Source organism: Mastomys coucha, unplaced genomic scaffold, assembly GCF_008632895.1.
Source record: "Mastomys coucha isolate ucsf_1 unplaced genomic scaffold, UCSF_Mcou_1 pScaffold9, whole genome shotgun sequence".
Taxonomy (NCBI): Eukaryota; Metazoa; Chordata; class Mammalia; order Rodentia; family Muridae; genus Mastomys; species Mastomys coucha.
In genome coordinates this window covers 5932062-5949719 of record NW_022196915.1, presented here as the reverse complement: position 1 = coordinate 5949719, position 17658 = coordinate 5932062, and the positions used below count along the sequence as shown (strand labels likewise).

The following is a 17658-nucleotide window of genomic DNA, read 5'->3' as shown; positions in this document are numbered from 1 at the left end:
GACTGTTTCTATTTCATGAGCAGATATGGGACTGTTTAGATTGTTGATCTGATCTTGATTTAACTTTGCTATCTGGTATCTGTCTAGAAAATTGTCCATTTCACCCAGGTTTTCCAGATTTGTTGAGTATAGGCTTTTATAGTAGGATCTCAAAATTTTTTGGATTTCCTTAGTGTCTGTTGTTATGTCTCCCTTTTCATTTCTGATCTTGTTAATTAGGATACTGTCTCTGTGCCCTCTAGTTAGTCTGGCTAAGGGTTTATCTATTTTGTTGATTTTCTCAAAGAACCAGTTCCTAGTTTGGTTGATTCTTTGTATAGTTCTTTTTGTTTCTATTTGGTTGATTTCAGCCCTGAGTTTGATTATTTCCTGCCTTTGACTCCTCTTGGGTGAATTTGCTTCTTTTTGTTCTAGCACTTTCAGGTGTGCTGTCAAATTGCTGGTGTATGTGCTCTCCAGTTTCTTTTTGAAGTCACTTAAAGCTATGAGTTTTCCTCTTAGGACTGCTTTCATTGTGTTCCATAAGTTTAGGTATGTTGTGGCTTCATTTTCATTAAACTCTAGAAAGTCTTTAATTTCTTTCTTTATTTCTTCCTTGACCAAGTTATCATTGAGTAGAGTGTTGTTAAACTTCCACATGTATGTGGGAATTCTATCATTTATGTTGTTATTGAGGAGCAGCTTTAGTCCATGGTGATCAGATAGGTTACAAGGAATTATTTCAATCTTCTTGTATCTGTTGAGGCCTGATTTGTGACCAATTATATGGTCAATTTTGGAAAAGGTACCATGAGGTGCTGAGAAGAAGGTATATCCTTTTGTTTCAGGATAAAAAGTTATATAGATATCTATTAAATTCATCTGCTTCATAACTTCTATTAGTCTCACTGTGTCCTGGTTTAGTTTCTGTTTCCATGATCTGTCCATTGCAGAAAGTGGGGTATGAAATCTCCCACTACTATTGTGTGCAGTGTAATATGTGCTTTGAGGTTTAGTAAAGTTTCTTTTATGAATGTAGATGCCCTTTGATTTGGAGCATAGAGGTTCAGAATTGAGAATTCATCTTGGTAGATCATAGCTTTGATGAATATCAAGTGTCCCTCCTTATATTTTTTGATCACTTTAGGGTGAAAGTCAATTTTATTTGATTTTAGAATGGCTACTCCCGCTTTTTTCTTGGGAACATTGGCTTGGAGAATTGTTTTCCAGCCTTTTATTCTGAGGTAGTGTCTGTCTTTGTCACTGAGGTGGGTTTCCTGTATGCAACAAAATGTTGAGTCCTGTTTATGTACTCAATCTGATAGTCTATGTCTTTTTATTGGGGAATTGAGTCCATTGATATTAATAGATATTAAGAAAAAGTAAGTGTTGCTTCCTGTTACTTTTGTTGTTAGAGCTGGAAATCCGTTCATGTCGCTATCTTCTTTTAGTTTCATTGGAAGATTACATTTTTGCTTTTTAAGGGATGTAGTTCCTCTCCTTGTGTTGGAGTTATCCATTTATTACCCTTTGAAGGGCTGGATTTGTGGAAATATATTGTGTGAATTTAGTTTTGTCATGGAATTTTTTGGTTTCTCCGTCTGTGGTGATTGAGAGTTTTGCTGGGTATAGTAGTCTGGGCTGGCATTTGTGTACTCCTAGGGTCTGTATGACACTTGCCCAGGATCTTATAGCTTTCATAGTCTCTGGTGAGAAGTCTGGTGTAACTCTGATAGGCCTGCCTTTATATGTTACTTGACCTTTTTCTCTCACTGCTTTTAGTATTCTTTCTTTGTTTTGTGCATATGTTGTTTTGACTATTATGTGGCGAGAGGAATTTCTTTTCTGGGCCAGTCTATTTGGAGTTCTATAGGCTTCTTGTATGTTCATGGGCATCTCTTTCTTTAGGTTAGGGAAGTTTTCTTCTATAATTTTGTTGAAGATATTTACTGGCCGTTTAAGTTGGAGTTTTAAGTTCTCTTCTATACCTTTTATCCTTAGGTTTGGTCTTCTCATTGTGTCCTGGTTTTCCTGGATGTTTTGGGTTAGGATCTTTTTGAATTTTGCATTTTCTTTGACTGTTGTGTCAATGTTTTCTATGGTATCTTCTGCTCCTGAGATTCTCTCTTCAATCTCTTGTATTCTGTTGGTGATGCTTGCATCTATGTTTCCTGACTTCTTTCCTATGATTTCTAACTCCCAAGTTGTCTCTCTTCGTGATTTCTTAATTGTTTCTACTTCTATTTTTAGGTCCTGGATGGTTTTGCTCAATTCCTTCACCTGTTTGATTGTGTTTTCCTGTAGTTCTTTAAGGGATTTTTGTGTTTTATCTTTAAGGGCTTCTACTTGTTTACTAGTGATCTGTAATTCTTTATGGGATTTTTTTGTTTCCTCTTTAAGGGCTTGTACCTCTTTACCTGTGTTCTCCTGTATTTCTTTAAGGGAGTTATTCCTGTCTTTCTTAAATTCCTCTAGCACCATCATGAGATATGATTTTAGATCCAAATCTTGCTTTTCCAGTGTTTTGGGATATCCAGGATTTGCTGTGGTGGGAGAACTATGTTCTGATGAATCCAAGTAGTCCTGGTCTCTGGTGGTAAGATTATTGTGTTTGCCTTTCACCATCTGTTCATCTCTGGTGTTAGATGTTCTTGCTGTCTCTGACTAGAGCTTGTTCCTCCTGTGGGTCTGTAAGTCTGTGTGGCTACTGAATTATTAAGTATCAATCGAAATAGGGTAGTTTTAAAATGAAAGATCATATTGCAACATGAGAGAAGAAATATATTAGCTTGGTCTTCAGTCTGGCCCAGCAGCCCTTTCTTTACTTCTTCCTCTTTTCCTGAACACATCATGGACAAAACCACTTTTCTCTGGGCTTTGTGGTGAGATCCACTCACGCAAAGTGAAACCACTCAATGGGACAATCCAGATTGTCACAGCCGATCATCTCCCGGTAGGACACCTGGTGGCACAAGCAGATGTAGACTCATTTGGATCCACAGGTATGCCTAGCACATCAGAGGGGTGCACAGACAGGATACTGTCAGTAAACTCAGACACGCTTTTTTGCTTCTTTTTCTTTGAGGTATCCTCTTCTGAAGTCTGCCTGCCTCGGCCCCAGGAGCTTCTTTTTTTCTTTCTGACTCCGACTTTTCAAGCTCTGTGGTGCAGTGCTTTCAAAGTCACTTCCATCCATCGTGTCCTTTCCATCCATCATCTACTTCAGGTCAGCCTCAAAGAGTGCAGGTCAGCGTCAAGCCTTCGGATGTGTTTATCCACTATCTTGTAAGTCTGCATAGCCAGCTGCACCTTGTCATCACTGCTCTAGGCACTCTGGATCTTCTGGATGGCCTCTACACGCTGGGCTGACAAAAAGAGTCTTCACTGTGGAAAGAAATATACTCCTCCGTAGCCAGGATGTCATCTCTGCTTTCTGGTCTTCTGTTCTCTGGTCTAGCTCTCGCATCAGCTGGAATTTCCTCTGAAGTTCACAGGGAAGGTTCTCAATGCTGTTCAGATAGTGCTCTAAGTACATGGCAGTTGCCATCTTTTCTGCTCTGGCTCTGCGCAAACGAGCGGTGCTGTGGACTCGGCGTGGGGCAGCGCCACGCCGGCCTTGGTCATTTCTTGCCATAATTTTCTCCAAACCACATGAAAGTGACTGTTCTTTTGTACTGTGATGCTTGCTGGTAAATTTTCCCTTACTTTTCCAGTCTGTCTGGCTCTATCCTTCTTCTGTGTATTAGACCTGTCTTGTCAATCCCATATCAGAAACCCATATAGCATATGCACTCCTACCTATGCTTTCTGTACACTTCCCCTAAAATGCATATGTATCTAACACGTTTACTTGAATTTCTTATCTCTCTATGCTTATCCAGTATTAAGTTTACCCCATAGTCAAGTTTGCTTCTACTGTTATCCAAATTCAATCCGTATATAATAGTTTTAGCTTTAATGTAGTCATTGCTATGTAATTTCTCAAATAAATTAATTTTAGTCTCACATCTATGACACAGTTATACAGTGAGACTGCATGCTTTCCCAGGGCATAAAAAAGCAGAAAACAGATTTGTAACACTATCTATGGCCTGACAAAATTAGGATAGACCAAGAAAATATCTGGGGAAAGGGATAGTTATATACTATTAGTAAAAACAATACATATCCAAATATTATCTGTACAATGTTGGCCAGCAGAGCAATAACTGGATTCAATTGTGAGTTATAAAAAAATGTACTACTGAGCTAATAAGCAACACCTTCAAGCAAAGTTACATCAAGGAGGACTTACCCACATTGTTGACAACTACTGTTTTATCAAAGGATAAAAGAGTTAGAACATTACATCTGACATATTCAAAACATTGAACGAGTCAGATCATTGAAAACCAAACCTAACGAAACTAAACCTGACTAAGCTTACCTAAAAGAAACTAAAAAACTGCTTTAGAAGTATTATTTAAATCAATGAAATACTGTCACATTACGTTTAAATCTGTTATTTTAAGAATGATCTATTTAACAAAATGAATCGGCTACTGTTGGTACTACAAAGCCTCCTGGCTTTCCCACAATGTAAGGTGTAGTTCATATAACTTATGTAAAAATGTAATTTGGCTTATTTTTGCAAATATTTTTAGAAATTTTATTATTTTGAGATGAACAATATACTATATAAAAATGACCTCTACTTGACAGTGAGGTACCATTTACGTATGTAATAAAGACACTGAAATATTAGCTGAGATACATGTCCTCTTTGGCTAAATAAAACAAGTAAGTAATATCAATCAAATACAATTAGGGTTGATATGTGTCACAGTCTTTTTCATGACTAATTATACAATTCCTTAATTTCTACTGCATCATATAGCTTACTGTACACTACAGTTGGCCTGAAGGAGGCAAACTTTTAACCCAGATTGTTGAAAAGTCTAGAGGGTTGCTTGTAGTGTCAGATACTCTTGCAAAGTGACATAAGCAGAAACTGGTAACGTGATTATTCTCTTTGAATTCAAGAAATATTGTTTTATGGGTCTCTTTCTCTGTCTCTTGTTCTATCACCCTCTCATTCTCTCTCACCTCTCTCGAAAACTACTGATAGTACACCACACACATACAAATACATACTCTCTGTCTCTGTCTCTCTCTGTCTCTGTCTCTCTCTTTCTCACATACACACTAGCTATTTAAATACATGTAAAATACAGTGTACAGTATGCAATGTTCACCACAGTGATGATTATAGGTAGTTCTTTCCATTTTTCCTAATTTCTACAAAAGCTGTGTTTACATTTTTATAGAAATCATATCCCTCAGGTACTCACATAGTTTTTTCTTGAAATAAAGTGACTTGTTTTTAATAGCACCAAGGAGACTGAACAAAATGTAGATGCTTTGTTGTACCTTCCTAGTACTGTGTCAAAGTAAAGATCTCTTTATGATTTATGTTCTAGTATCTATTAAGACACCTTCTGTCATGCAAGATCAAATGCAAGAACAGCACAGAGAAATACCTCCAGCCCAAGAGCATGCTGTCTAGAGACTCCCAAATTTGAGTCAGAGCATCAGCTAGGAAAGACACAAAAAAATCAAAGCATCAAAGCCACACAATTTGCTCTTTGATTTATCACGTCTCTGGCAGGCAAAGCTCTGAGCTTCCATGCATATCTGGACAATTGGGGCAACTGTGATGAAGTGAAGTTGACAGAAATATGGCCCATGGTAACAACATGGCTATAATAAGAAACCATGTAAGTCTGACAGCTGTGTCAGCCGCCATCCTCTGCTTTAATATCTCAAAATCTAAACTCTATCACAGACTTCCAGAAAAAAAGAAGATGTAGAGATGAAAGTGAGAAAAGTACACATCTCTCTTCAAATTACCTTAATAAAGCCATTGTTAAAGATGTTCTTAATCATAGGAATGCAACATGTTTCTCTGCCACTTCACCATGGCAAGAGAATGTGATTGTAGGCCAAAAGCCAAGTTCATCAGATTTATTTTTAAACACTACTTACTTTGTAGGTTAATGGCAATTATTGTCATCACTTAAAAATGATAAAATGTGCATTAGTCATCCACATATGAACTTATACTCCTAATAACATTGTATTGGAGAAGTCATCAAGGCTATGAACTTTGACTGAATTAATTTGTTTTGTAGTTGAAAACATAAAATTGATGAAAGCATTGGTTTAGCCACACATTCCACCCTTTGGTGCTTTGTATTGTAGTGGAAAAAAATAAATATAAAAAAATAACCAACTGCTTTCTATTTGAGTCTCTTGGTTTTTTTCTATCCCTTTTACATGCTCCAATTCATCAAACATTTCTTGTTACACTATTAATGACTGTATTATATCTTTAAGAAAAACAAAAGATATACTCCATTGACAAAAATATGTTCAATATATTTTATTGGTTCTTTAAGTCAAGAATTAGTACTTATAATAAAATATGAATTAATACCGAAGGAGAAATTAAGAATGTGAAATCAAGAATAAGCTATACATGACTTCACAGGAAAAGTATCCCAATTATACATACACATAATCTATGAGTTCATTCATTGGTTAGTTATACTGTGTTGTATCAAAACCAAACATATATTTTTCTACACAATAATTAGAAGTATTATGAAACATGTATGCTTATCCTAGCAGGTAAGTTGCTCAAGGAAGAGTAACTCAGTTCTGATCATTTAATGAAACAACCAGATTAAGCCTGAAGATGTGAAGCCATTTTGGTGCATATAGAACTATAAAAAAAATCATTACATATTGTTACATTCCATGACAAGAACTGTGATTGTGTTGAAAATCCAATCTACTTTTCTTGTCAGTCAAAATAACAATAATTTTAACATGTTCATACCAAAAACTGTGAGACTTACTGAACCATGATATCATATTCAATACATAGACTGAATCTACACACCAAATCTATTACTTAGAAAATATCAAATGTATTTACTATTTATGTTTTCATTAAGCAAAAATATGCTTTTCAAAAAGGAATGGATTAAAAATTCTTATATACAGTGCACTCTTATTTTGGATGCTCACATTAACTTAGCCAATAGCATTGTACTTGCTGATAATAAAGAGAAAATGGGCTGTTCAAATCTTTTTAAGTCTCCTGTGGCATGAAAACTATTACAGAATGAACAGAAGGGAATCTCTGGAGCTTTGCTCCTGCTTTTTTGTTTTTCTAAAGGCGGTTCAGATCACACTGAACTGTCAAAGATGAATAAACCACTGGCAATTGGGTTTACACCCCTTGGGCAGTCAAGCTTTAAGAGGGGATGATTTGGCAATATATCAGAAATAATGTGAAACTCTAAAGGACTTAAGCTGGGATTCCATCTATAGACAGAGAGCCACTTTACTTCTGGGGCTTCACAAGGGAAGGCTTGTCACAGAGAGTTAATTCAAGCAGCCCCAAATTCCACAAACCGCATGTATCTTAGTAATGTGAATCTGTTCTTCACAGTGTTCTTTTCTAAAGTAGGTTGCCTGGAGGCTGAGAGAACAACTGACCTTAAAACATTCTTTAGAAATGTGCAGTATCTTAACTCTACTTATTGACCAGAAAATACAAATTTAAATACTATGGGTGACTTATGAGTGATGTGTTTTAAGTGACTTCTCAAATTGTTTGAATGGTTTAAAAGTCAAATTCTGATAATTATCTTGTAATATGTTCTGAACACATTTAACTGTTCTAAAATAAATAGGTAAGTAGAGATGAATAGTTTACATTTATATAGAAAATGGCAGACAATCAAAATGCAATTAATTAAAATTTTCATGTTCAGGTTATATGTAGGAACACATAGAAAATATATAATGTATTTTGTCTTACTTTGCTTTCTGTTGTTGTGGCAAATACCATAATAAAAGGCAATTTGGGATGGCATGGTCTTATTTTATTTTACAACATCATAAAGAAAAGTCGGGTTAAAGAACACAAGGCAGAAACCTGAACAGGGACTTGGAGTTCTTGTCACACAGATCTTTCACTTGCTTGGTTAGAGTCATACTGACGTATATAATATTATTTGTTACTATTGTGAAGAATGTTGTTTCCCTAATTTCTCTCTCAGCATGTTTAACCTTTGAGAAGAGGAAGGCTACTGATTTGTTTGAGTTAATTTTATATCCAGCCATTTTACTGAAGTTATTCATCAGCTTTAGGAGTTCTCTGGTGGAATTTTTGGAGTCACTTAAATATACTATCATGTCATCTGCAAATAGTGATATGTTGACTTCTTCCTTTCCAATTTGTATCACTTTGACCTCTTTTTGTTGTGTAATTGCTCTATCTAGAACTTCGAGTACTATATCGAATAGATAGGGAGAGAGAGGGCAGGCTTGCCTAGTCCCTGATTTTAGTGGGATTGCTTCAAGTTGTTCTCCATTTACTTTGATGTTGGCTACTAGTTTGCTGTATATTGCTTTTACTATGTTTATGATCTTTAAACATGAATTTAAACATGAATTCAGGGCCATGAATTACTGATCTTTTCAAGACTTTTAACATGAAGGGATGTTGAATTTTGTCAAATACTTTTTCAGCATCCAATGAAATGATAATTTGCCTTTTTTTTCTTCGAGTTTGTTTATGTCGTGAATTACATTGATGAATTTCTGTATATTGAACCATCCCTGCATCCAAGGGATGAAGCCTACTTGATCATGGTAAATGATTGTTAGAAGACCAAAGTGTGGGTGCTTCGGTCCTTCTTAGAAGGGGAACAAAATACTCACAGGAGCAAATATGGAGATATAGTGTAGAGCAGATAATCAGGGAACGGCCATCCAGAGACTGTTCTACATGGGGTTTCATCCCATATACACTTACCAAACCCATACACTATTGTAGATGCCAATAAGTACATGCTGAAAGGAGCCTTGTTGGGCCATGAGAAACAGTTTGTGTTTCTAGGTTGAGCGGGGCTTACTTCCAGTGACCCACTAGAGAATTCTTCAAGGGACGGAAGAGTAAAGCCATGCTTCCAAGACATGGCTGACTCCACAAGACCTCCAGCTCCATTATCCTGTGTTATCGATCATGTAGACAATGCCTCAAGCTTCCAGCATTCTGGCTGCACTCCATCCCCAGTCAACTGACCACATCCAGGTATGTCCTGCCCCACAGACAGGTATCCCAGTCCATCATATAAGGGAGCATTTGCCCCTCTCCTCTTTTCTTTCTCTTCTCTCCCTTCTCTTTTAACCTCTTACTCCTGTCTTAATTCTCTCTTCCCCTCTCTCCATGTGGCCATGGCTGGCCTCTACTCCTCTACCTTTTCTCTCTTTATCTCTTTTCTACAATAAAACATCTTAAGTCCATGAATTGCCTCTTTTTAACTAGACTTGTCGTATTGGCCCAGCGTTTGCAGTTGCACACTCAGACCCAGAATTCCTGCATGCCTGCTCATGCCCATACCACCAGGCGGCTGCTTCTGCTGCTCCCACACCCTTTCTGTGAGCTGCTCTGGGGCCCTCAATTCACTCTTAGCTCCTCAATATCAACAATACTCCAGGCAATATGAGCCCAACCATTGACCTTAAAAACAAAACTTATGAAGATGTTAGAGGTCCTTAGAGGAAAAAATTAAATAACTGATTAAAGAAATTGAGGAAAACACAAAACAAAATTGGAGGAAATGAATAAATCCCTTAAAGAAAGCCAATAAATTGAAGAACAGGTGAAGGAAAGGAATAAAATTGTTCTAGACCTGAAAATGGAAATAGAAACAATAATGAAAACACAAACTGAATGTATTTTGGAAATAGAAAACCTAGGTAAGCTAACAGAAGTACAGACTCCAATGTCACCAACATCATACAAGAGATGAAAGAGAGACTCCCAGACACTGAAGATAATAGAAGAAATGGATACATTGATCAAAGACACCTTAAATCTACAAAATTCCTGACTCCCACTCCTCAAAAATCAAGAAAATCTGAGAAAATATAAACACACACACACACACACACACACACACACACACACACACAAGTACCATCACCACCACCACAAACAACAAAATAACAGGATTAACAATCATTGACCATTGATATCTCTCAGCGGACTTAGTTACCCAATAAAAGGCCAAAGACTAATGGAAGTAATGCAAAAGCAGAATGCACCTTTATACTGCATAAAGAAACACACTTGATCATCCAAGATACATATCATCTCAGAGTAAGTATCTGAAAATAGATTTTTCGAGCAAATTGACCTAAGAAACAAGCCTGCATAGGCATACTAATATGTACAAAATAGACTTCAAAACAAAATTAATGAAAACATATGGGAAACAAGACTTCATACTCAGAAAGTAAAAAAAAAAAATCCACTAAGATTTTTAGAAAAATTTAACTTGTGTACCCCAACTGCAATGGCACCCATGTTTGTAAAGGAAATACTACTAAAGCTAAAATCACACCTTGACCCTCATACATTTATAACGAGAGGCTTCAATGCCTCATTGTTAAGGAAGGATGAGTCATCCAGATAAAAACTAAACTGAAAAATACTGAAGCTTACAAACATTTTGAAGCAAGTGTATCTAACAGATAGCTAAGGACACTTTCACTCAAACACAAAAGAATATACCTTCTTCTTAGCACCTAATAGAACATACTGTAAAACTAGGGACATGCTCAGTCACAAAGAAAGTTTCAACAGATTAAAAACATTGAAATAACCCCCTGCATCCTATCAGAACACCACTGGTTAAAGCTGGATTTCAACAATAACAGAAACAATAGAAAACCTACAAACACATGGAAACTGAACATCTGTCTACAGAATGACTACTGGGTCAAGACACAAAGGAAGAAAGTAAGTAAAGACTTCCTAGGCTTCGATGAAATGAAGGCACAATACATACCCAAACTCATGATACAATAAAAGTTGTACTAAGAAGAAAGTTCTTAGAAATAAGTGCCTATGTAAAGAAATTTTAGAGAGCTCCTACTAGCAATGTAACATCACAACTGGGAGATCTCAATCAAAATGAAGCAAGTTTCCCCAAGAAGCATAGATGGCAGGAAATTTAAACAATCACAACAAAACAAAAACAAAAAGTGAAGGTTGAAATCAATAAAATTGAAACAAGGAGAACAATACAAAGAAAACAAAAAAAGACTTGGTTCTTTGATAATACCAGCAAGATAGCCACAGTGTTATTTAAACTAATAAAAAGATAGAGAGACTATCCAAATTTTTCAAAACCACAAACAAACATGGGGATATAATAACAGACACTGATGAAATTCAAAGAACGATTGGGTCATAGAAAATTGTAAATTCTAGAAAGTTGGAAAATCTAAAACAAATGAATAATGGATACCAGAGTTAACTCAAAATCAGATAAACAATTTAAATCGACCTATAACCTCTAAGGGAATAGAAAGTCTCATTAAAAGTCTCCCAAACACAACAGAAAAAGAACAACAACAACAAAAAAAAACAGAAAAAAGCCCAGGGCTAGATGGTTTTTAGCATAGAATTCTCCTAGATTTTCAAAGGAGAGCTAATGTCAATACTCTTAAAATTATTCCACAAAATATAAATGAAAGGAACATTACTAAATTCATGCTCCAAATGCAAGGACACCCACATTCATAAAAGAAACTTTACTAGAGCTCAAAACACACAGAGTCCCCCCCCCCAATAATAGTGGGAGACTTCAACATCCCATTCTCAGCAATAGTTAGATCATGGAAACAGAAACTAAACAGAGACACAGTGAAACTAACAGAAATTAGGAACCAAATGTTTCTAACAGATATTTATAGAACATTTCATCCTAAAGCAAAAGAATATACCTTCTTCTCAGCATCTCATGGTACCTTGTCCAAAATTGGCCATATAATTGGTCACAAAACAGGCCTCAACAGATACAAGAAGACTGAAATAATCCTATGCACCCTATCAGATCACCATGATAAGGTTGGTCTTAAATACCAACAAAAACATAGGAAAGGACACATACACATGGAAACTGAACAATGCTCTACTCAATGATAACTTGGACAAGGAAGAAATAAAGAAATTAAAGGCTTTTTAGAATTTAATGAAAATGAAGATACATCATACCAAAACTATGGAGCACATTGAAAGCAGTGGGAGGAGGAAAAACTCATATCTCCAAGCGCCTCCTAAAAGAAATGAAGAGAGCTTACACTATCATTTTGACAGCACACCTGAAAGCTCTAGAACAAAAAGAAGCAAATACACTCAAGAGGAGTAGATGGTAAGATATAATCAAACCATATAGAAACAAAAAGAACTATACAAAGAATCAACAAAACCAGGAGCTTGTCTTTGAAAAAATCAACAAGATAGATAAACCCTTAGCCAGAGTTATCAGAGAGCACAGAGACAGTATCCAAATTAATAAAATCAGAAATGAAAAGGGAGACATAACAAGGAAGTATATCTTAAAATAACTATTCTGTTTGTTGTATATCAACAGTTGAAAATATTAAAATCATGTTCTATAAACATCATGGAAATATTATTGATAATTTTTCTCATTGTGCTTTAATTAACATTTTCTCAATATTTAACTTCAAAGAGTTTTTGCTATTTTGAAATTTTTAAAATATACTTACTGATAAAATAATTTCTCTCCTAGAAACAGACAATCTTTTTAAAGTAAACTGATTCTTAGACAATGTACACACATATATAATGTGTTTTAAATACTGTCTCACTCTGTCAGGTGACATATAAAGGCTTTTGAATATATTTCTTAATGATTCATTTTTAATATTCTATGCTCTTTTACTATGCTTATCTCCCAAAGAATATTTTGTATGTTTTAAAACAATTTAGTATTCAAGATTAGATACAGGATTTTCAGTTATGGATAGTATTAAATATTCATTAGGGTATGAAAGGATATGAACATAAAAGTTGAATAAATTTTTATGTATTATTTGATTCTCAAAACACTCAATATTATTAATATGTTTGATGTATAAAATGCATTTAAGTAAGAAAAAATTAAGAAAAAATTTTCCTAAAAAAAACTGGTGTACAGATCTAAGCAGAAAATTATCAAAAGAGGAATCTCAAATTGTTGTTCAACAGCTTAGCCACCTAGTGAATGCATGTCAAAACTACATTGAGATTCTACTTGTGCCTATGAAAATGGCTAAGATAAAAAAGATAACTGACAGCTTTTGCTGGTGAGGATGTGAAGCAAGGGTAACATTTCTCCATTTCTCATGGGAGTACACACTTGTGCAGACATTATGGAAATCAATATGGTGGTTCCTCAGAAAACTGCGAATTGATCTACTTCAAAACCCAGCTATACTACTCTTGGAATATACCCAAAGAATAACCCATCCAACCATAAGGACACTTGCTCAGCTATGCTCATAGCATCTTTATTAATAATAGACAGAAGCAGAAAATGATCTAAATGTACCTCAATTGAAGAACGAATAAATAAAATGTGGTACATTTATACACTGGAGTATAACTCAGCTGTTAAAATCAATGACATCAGGAAATTTTCATGTAAGTGGATGAACTAGGAAGAAAAAGTCAGCTGGAATGAGGTAACTCATGCACAGAAAGACAAATATGGTGTGTTTAATCACTTATTAGTGGACATTAGCTGTTAAGACTAACTATGCTACAATCTACCAGCACCTGAGGCTGTGTAATAAGGAAAGCTCAAGGCGGCCTCATAGATCTATGTGAAATAAAATAAATTTTGTGGCTAAACTGGGTATAGGTGGGGATGGGAGTACAGAAGATTAGACATGGGTGGGAGGTGGGGTTGGAGGGAGAGAGTACTGGAAGAGATCATAGGAATTGGAGGCTATTAGAGGCACAATATGGATACATAGTATACTCAAGACTTCATCTTTGAGAGTGACCTTAACAATCCATCTTCTGTAACCACACAAAGCTTCCAGTAGTGGGAGTGGAACAGCAATACAACCATACTACCTTTGGCCTTCAATATGTCCTACCTGCAAGATATGCTGAGGTAATATGCAGGACTTGTGGGAGTGGCCAATCAATGATTGGTCCAGTTTGAGTCCAATGTCATGAGATGAAGTGCATGCCTGATGCTCCCTGTATGGCCAGAATCCAGAGGGTAGGCAGCCCAGAGAGCCAGGATAGAACTAACATTACTGGGAATAAAAAAAAAATCAATGAAGTGATTATTAATTATATTCTGCTATACTCATGGGTTGGCATCCCAATTGTCATCAGGGAGACATCATCTAATGACCCATGGGAGCTGATGCTAAATCCTACAGCCAAACACTAGGCAAATGTGGGGGAACCCTGCAGAAGAGGTAGAAAAATTATTGTAGGAGCCAGAGGGATTGAGGTCTCCTTGAGAACATGGACCATAGAATATACTAAGCTAATCTCATAGGGATTTACAGAAACTGATGTAATAAACATGGTTCTTATATGAGTTTGAGCTAGGTTCTCTGCATATATATTATGGCTATGTAGCTCGGTGTTCTTGTGTGACACCAGAAAGTGGTAGTGGGTGGTATCTCTGACACTTGAATATGCACTTGGTACCGTATTTATTATACTGGGTTGCCACATGCATCAGAGATATGAGAGTTTGTATCAAATTTTATTGTATCTTATTAGGTCATGTTTGGTGGATGTTCCTTGAAGGGTTGCTCTTTATTTTTGATTCCAAGGGAAACAGTGAATTTGGGGAGAGATAGGTGGCAGAAGTAACTGGATAGATTGGAGGAAGGGTAACCAGAAGAAAGATGAAAAGATTTTCATGCAACCAAGAGTCAGGAGATTATAAAATTATAAGACATTTATATTATTTTTTCAATAAGGTTGAAGAGAGAGAGGTAATAGTTACTTTTGTAGAGGAAATTAAACAAAAATAAAAATCATATGTACCTGAAAAAAATAAGAAAATGCATTGCAGATTTGCCTACAGGCAATACCTATGATGAAGGTATTTTCCTAATTATATTTTCTCTTACCAAAGACCCTAACTTATGCCATGTTGACAACTATTGAGCATGATGCTAATATTTGTCTAATTTTGAATATATTTGTTAATTCATGAACATGAATACATATATATATATATGTAATTACACATAGTATTTAGTATATTTATGAGTTACTTGTTCTCTAAGTCATCATCTTACAATTTATTACTTGGTTAAATTTGTTCTGGGACCTTAATAGCTTTTTAATTGTATTATAAAAATTCTTAATAAATTACAACATTTGGTAAAGCAAAATACTATAAATATAGTTCCCTTTCTTTTCTTCCCTATAAGGAAGAATGCTATCAAGAGAGAGAGATTTCTGTCCTATGTCTGTCTTAATAAAGGTTATAAATGTGTTTACATTTTCCAAATTCTTCTGGAATTCAGAAGTCTTTCCAACACTTCCAGTACTTACCTGATTTCTTATTCAGGTAAAGCCTTATGCTAAAATTCAAGCCAACTGAATGGAAAACCAAAGATATTTAGACATTTTATTTTATTTTGTTTTACTTAGTAACTGTAAATTTAAATAACACATTAAAAACAATTCAATAGAAACTTTTATAAAATAGAAATAACAGTATTAGATTGGAGGTTTGTAAGTGTAAATTAGTTTGCTCATGTTAAAAGGTATGAAATAAAGTAGATTAAACCAAGGTTGATTTCCATGGAGTTGGGATATTAAGTGGGAGGTGAGTTGGGAGACTGCATGCCTAAATGTGTTGTTGTTCAATGATCCTAAGTTTGCAAATGATCCTGCATCTAATTTCTGGGACATCTCCATACCTTGCTTAAAACCAAAGCTCCATGTTAAAGTTTCCATCATATTACCCAATTTTATAAAAATATCTTTGAGGAAAAGACATTGAAATCTATGCCTTTAAATATGGTTTGATGACATAGTTTATTAGAGAAACATGGGAAATATGTTTTATTCTTTCATTCAGAATAAATATTAATAAAGATAAGTTTCATGTTTTGAATTATGAGACTCAGTTTCAGAAAACTAAGAAATCCGTTCACAGTAATATGTATTTAAGCTGAATGTGATAATCATTTCTTAATTTTACTTAATGCAGTGCATACAGTCACATGGAAAATTAGCTGATTTAGTTGACCCATACTCAAATTATGGATCAATGCAGCAAATGTATTTCTGTATTTCTCCATGGTCACACACCAGTGGACCGTAAAATTAGAATCTCTTCTTCACAGGAAACATTGGTTCCTTGATTTTTTTCACAATTTTCCTTGAATTTAACTGTTTACATACTTTCTTTAAAATGAATCAAATGGAGAGTGAGAAATGTGAGTGCCTCTGAATAAGTGTTATTCATAACATCATCTATTCAGGGCTTGAATGGCATACAAGAAAAAACAACACACAAGGCAGAGTCAGTTGCCTATCTTTGCAGATCAAGCTTCAGTGATGGCATCTTAGCATGCATCATAGAAATACCTCAAGAAGATAAGAAAACATGGAATTTCACGACTAATAAAACTAACTGGTTGTTTTAGTACCATTTGAATAAAACACTCTACTCACTGGTTTGAAATGCTGATTTTATACTTATTGTTCACATATGTTCATGTATGATTCTGTACTTTCCTTTCTATTTTACTAATTAATGTTGATTTTTCTTATGTTACTATCACACTGTTATAATTACTAAAACTTCATAATATCTAGGAATTCATCCTGCCCCTTTTCATAGTAATAATTAATTTCTCATTTCTTACTTATATCAAAAATCTTATAAGAGTTTCTGATTTAACAGATGTTTAGTAAGTAAATTTAAGAAAACAACCACACTTTCAATACTGAGTTTCTAACAAAGATGAAAACAGACAAAATGTTTATGTACAAGTGTTTGGTTTCAAAGGTTCTAGTTTTTTCCCTCTTGGATATTTTCTTTATTTACATTTCAAATGTTTTCTCCTATCCAGGCCTCCCTTCTGAAACCCCCTCCTCCTCCCCTACCTCTATGAGAGTGCTTCCCTACCCACACACTCCCATCCTCCCACCCTGGCATACTCCTACACTAGGGCTTCGAACACCTTCAGGCCTGAGGGTCTCTCCTCCCACTGATGTCCAAGGCCATCTTCTACTACATATGTGGCCAGCACCATGGGTCACTGCATGTGTATTTTTTGGTTGGTGGTCCAGTCCCTGGGAGCCCTGGGGGATGTGGCCTGTTGGCACTCTTGCTCCCTACAATAGTGGGGCTAAAAATCATCTCAGCTCTTCAGTCCCTCTCCAACTCCTCCATCATGGAACTCAGAGCTCAGTCCAATGGCTGGCTGTGAGCTTCCTCCTGTATATTTGTCAAACTTGGCAGAGCCTCTCAGGAGACAGCAATATCAGACTTCTATCAGCAAGCACTTTTAGGTATGCACATTTGGTGGCTGTATATGCGAGGATCCCCAGGTGGGGCAGTCTCTGGATGGCCTTTCCTTCAATCTCTGCTCCACATTTTGTCTCCATATTTGCTCCCGTGAGTATTTTGTTCCCCCTTCTAAATATCACTGAAGCATCCATTTTCATCTTCCTTCTTCTTAGGCTTCATATGGTCTGTGAATTGAATCTTGGGTATTCTGAACTATTGGGCTAATATCTACTTATCAATGAGTACATACTGTGTTTGT

The 17658-nt window shown here is 35.7% G+C and overlaps 1 protein-coding gene and 1 pseudogene across 1 annotated transcript in view; both read right to left on the bottom strand.

Moving 5' to 3' along the window:
* Znf385d (zinc finger protein 385D) overlaps positions 1 to 17658 on the bottom strand; it is a 764160-nt gene that overhangs the window by 325103 nt on the left and 421399 nt on the right. The window lies entirely within an intron of this gene.
* Positions 2711 to 3526, bottom strand: LOC116084562 (annotated as a pseudogene).